This window comes from Anneissia japonica, unplaced genomic scaffold (genome assembly GCF_011630105.1).
Source record: "Anneissia japonica isolate Jap-2015-1 unplaced genomic scaffold, ASM1163010v1 scaffold288123_len70798_cov158, whole genome shotgun sequence".
Lineage (NCBI taxonomy): Eukaryota > Metazoa > Echinodermata > Crinoidea > Comatulida > Comatulidae > Anneissia > Anneissia japonica.
Window position 1 is genome coordinate 24,219 of NW_022682592.1, and position 5,095 is coordinate 29,313.

Sequence of the window (5,095 nt, forward strand, 5' to 3'; positions counted from 1 at the left end):
ATAATAATAATAATAATAATAATAATAATAATAATACTGTAATAATAATAATAATAATAATAATAATAATAATAATAATAACAGTTCATTCTTATATAGCGCAAATTTACCTGTAGCCCTATAAGTTATTACAACTGTACTTCAACTGTTATCGTTACCTGTGTATTACAGTATTATAATTTCAGTCAACCACGACTGAATCTTACAAAAAGAATATATTTTTTTATCTTTTTTTTTTAACTATTATAATAATAATAATAATAATAATAATAATAATATTAATATTATTATCGTCGTCGTCATCTCATCATCATCATCATTATCATTGGTATTGTTATTAGTATTATTATTATCATTATTATTACCAGTAGTAGTAGTAGTAGTAGTAGTAGTAATAGTAATTGTAGCAGCAGTAGCATAGGGGGGTGAATGTGACAAGGTCAAGAATTAGAGAATCCATGAGAAGAGTTGATCCCGTACGTAAATAATAATAATAATAATAAATAAATAAAAATAATAATAATAATAATAATAATAATAATAATAATAATAATAATAATAATAATAATAATAATAATGTAGTTTTATATAGCGCACATATCCATCTAATGTAAGATGTTCAGGGCGCTTGATATGTGAACTAGGAACTCGATCATGTGTACTACGACCAGTATTTATCACTCAATCATTCAATTCGAAATTCTCGCACTAAGCCTACCGCACGGCCCCGTAGCGTAGTCAGGGGCGGGCCCAGAAATTTTCTGACGGGGGAGGAGAGGGGGAATAGGTAGTCCACAATCCACCTCAGCCCCACCATGGATAGGGGTGAGGTGAGGAAATTTATAGAATAGGCCCCCCTAGACGCTTGGAAATGGCACTCAGCAGATAGTAAATTTGCTTTTTGAAAGCAGTATTTCTCGACAAAATTATAGAGTTAAAAAGGGTTAGTAATATTCCTAAACGCTTCGAACACTTTTCTGTCGACTTGCCAGGTAGGTAGATCAGGTGTGGCATTCATGTGCTATCTAGTTAGATGAATTGTGTCAGCAAGTATTACTTACTGTTGACATTTCAGTATGCCTACTGTTATTGTTGGTTTTGCATTACTGTTGTACAGTATATGCCCTGGTGTTATTGTTATGAAAAAAAAAAAAACAAAAAAAAAACAAACAGTTAACTATATAACTCATCATATTTATGGAAGATACAGTATTACAGTCATGATAATCACATGTTCAGTAATAATTGTCGTAATGTTTTAATTCAAACTTTCACATGAATGACAACAAATGTATGTCACAATCTTAAGTTTTTACAGTTCAGCTAATTCACATGCGATGGAAAGTTCAAATTATATTATAATTCCGCATCCCAACTCTTTTGAAAGTTTGGGGAGATGTAGTGTAGTGTTGTTGTACTACTTTGTGTTATGTGCCGTTGCACGCGCGGATGAATATAAATAAAGTATGAGTTGAGGACGACATGGCGTGTGTGCATCGTTGTTGTTATTGTCTGTGTTAACAACACTAAATTCCGGGGCCTAGTTATAAACAGCTTTGTAAAGAATCAGGAACGCGAAATTAACATTAAATAACGTTATAATGACTTATAAGTATAACAATAATTTAAGCATCTTTGACTAATTTACAAGTTTTTACTGGTTTTTAAATAAAAATATAAATGTTTTTCAAAAATATAACTGAATGAATTGTTGCAACATTAACACTGCCTGATCATTATTTTATACGGTTTTATTTTTGAAGAATCTTAATATAATTTCGTATATTAGATAAGAACAAAATAAATATATGATTAGAATGTATGAAATATTATGCATTTCTAGTATAATATTACGGTATCTACCAAAAATAATTACTTGTGTAGCTTTTATAGTAACTCTCATCTTACCGATTGATTTATCATTGTACCAAGGTGCATGCGCACCTACCGTAGTCCAGTTTCTTCCCTCATAGACTCGACCATCTTCACCAACCAGGTAGCTGTAACCTATGTCCCACCAACCTCTTACATCCTGATGAAAATCCTACAAACAGATATATTTTCTCAATCTCTATACTTTCACGGAATCAATCATCATGTGCACGCATTTTATCATAAGAGTCATTCCATATGAATACAACACACTTTTTTGCCCGACCCCCTTCAAATCGCCCAATATTTTGCATGTTTGGGGTTCTACCTGAGATAACCCCACAGTGAAATTTTTGGCTCCGCCAGCATTTTCTAATGGGTTAGAGCAATTTGAAATTTTCATGAGATTTTGCTAAAAAAAAATCACCTTCTGACAGACAACTGCTGATATCTCTATTGAAACTCAATGTATTGAAGAAATTCTGGTACCGTTTCAAAAGACCGTTTTCGAAACCTGTCTCATTGGCTTCAGTGACCATAACAACATATATTTGGACACCAGATTTGCCCTTTTTCAATTTATATAAGTGAAGTTAAGAGTCAATATCCTTATTTTGGCGGCCATTTTGAAAATGGCCGCCAAAAAAATATGTTCCGCCCTTTTTCTGGAGGTTCTCCCTCGTTCAATTTCTTATTTATACCCTAGTGATGCTAAATCGGCAGTGAAACCTTGGTCCCAAAACAATGGTCACGGGGCCCCTGATTTTCACTATACGATGGTGCCAGTTTAATAGAATCTATAAGCAGATTTCCTAGAAACTCAGTGAAACTATCAATACCTAGGCACAAAATGTAGTCTAGAGCTAATATATTTAACTTGCCCACAATGAAACTTTAGGGGCATCATGTGCGCTAAGTGTCCTAACCGAGGTGTGAATTTTTCAAAAATCGGGATATATACTTTTGTGATATTTTGGGTCAAAGGTCAAGGTCACGTGACTTGACCTATATAATTCTAGTCCGGACATCATCGAGTTGCATATCATTGAAAAGAGAATCTTCTTCTACGTTGAGTTTCTAGAGAGATATCAGAAGTTGTCTGTCAGAAGGTGAGTTTTTTAGCCAAATCTCATGAAAATTTAAAATTGCTCTAACTCATCAGAAAATGCAGGCGCAGAGCCAAAAATTTTACTGCGGGGTTATCTCAGGTAGAACCCTCAACATGCAAAATATTGGGCGATTTGAAGGGGGTCGGGCATATAAAAGTGTGTTGGATTCATATGGAATGACACATAATTATTCAAGATAGGCCTATACCAGTGGCTTGCCCCCCCCCCCGCCACCTTTTTTTTTTTTTTTTTTTAATGGAAAATCATATCCCTTACCGCACGTCATAAAAATACATCCAATTATGTTACAGGCGAATTTTTCATTACTGTATACAGGTCTCCCTCAAATTAAATACTACTTTTAGGACCGCCGTTTTGGTTTTTTAGCGGCTTTGGCCTCTGAATCCAATAAAGCACTGGGGCTAACAATGGTCTTAAATATCACTATTTAGACAGAAAATTAAAAATGATAAAGAAAATGTAAGATAAATAGTTTTATTCAAAGCGCTATATAATGGATTTACACTTACTGTATGCTGTTATTGATTCTTAATAAACCATTGGCGCTCGTTCTACTAATTCTCAATTACAATATTACTAACAACATTGTCTTCCTAAATCTTGTGTTGTGTATCATTTTCATGTGTATATGCACATCATTATCATTATTTATTTATAAAACACAAAAACAAAAACCAAACCGCACTAAAGTCACCATTATATTGTACTGTATCCTAATTTGAAAGGTTTTTTTTTTATATAGCTTAGTTGGGTCTACTAAAACCATATGACACATTTAAGATTAAATGGCCTACTAACACAGTTGGTATTCAATATGGAGCATGTATACACATCTTCACTAAAATTATTGTTTATATTTTAAAATGGAAAAGTGAAAATTTTATGTTTTCTGCCAAAACCATGCATCTTTGTTGTGTAAGGGGCTTTCTACTGTCAAAAATGAGTCGTTCTTAATCTATAATTCATAATTTTATTTCACTCAAAACGAAATGAGTCTGGTAAGCAAAAAAGGGAACATGTTCCTGTACAAGATGCCTACCAGAAAAAACAATGATAAATGCAGACATAATAATAATAATAATAATAATAATAATAATAATAATAATAATAATAATAATAATAATAATCAGATAATTATTATAATAGTTATAATACGAATAACATAAATAATAATAATAATAATAATAATAATAATATTTAAAAAATAATGATAATAATAATCATAATAATAATAATAATACAGATAAAAATAAATAAATAATAAAAGAAGTTATAATAAAGATAATATCAATAATAATGAATGAAGATCAAAATATTGCATTGAAGTGAATTCAATTGTAGGGCTGGATTGTCATGAAAGTGTTGTATTTAATAATGATGTTCTAAAAAAATGGATTGTAGGAGACAGACGTATTGAAATAAGGAGACTGTTCCACGTGATTAGTGTACAGTGAAAAAAAGAGTTGCTAAGTGCATTGCATCTGGCATGAGGAAGTTGGGTGCGGTGTACGGGTATTAAATGAAATATAACTATGGGAGTCGATTTTTGTATTTTGTTATAAATTATTTTAAAAAATAAAATGAGACTAAGAAATATTCTTCTGTATTCTAAGGAGGTAAGATTAAGTCGGACAAGTCTGCCTTCATAGTTGCTTTTTGCAGTGTTTGGATAGCGAGCAGAATTCAAGAGGAATTTTGTAAACTTTCTTTGGACGGATTCAATTTGTGTAATGTTGATTTGAAGATGGGGGTTCCAGGCGGCAGACGAGTATTCAAGTATAGGCCTAACAAGGGAATTGAATAAAACTAACGAAAGGGGTGACGATTACAAGTACGTTTAATAAAATAAAGGGTTTGAAAGGCTTTAGAAATAATATTTCCGATATGAGTGTGCCATTTTAGATTGGAAGAAAAAGTAACACCAAGATATTTGTGGGAGGATACATAATCTAAAGGTGAATTTTCAACAATGTAACAGGGATATGGGATATTGCGCCTTGTTATACATATTATGACTTTGCATTTGTCGGTGTTTGGGATCATGTTGTTCTGTTCACTCCATTGTGCAATGCTTAACAAGTCATGTTATAGCA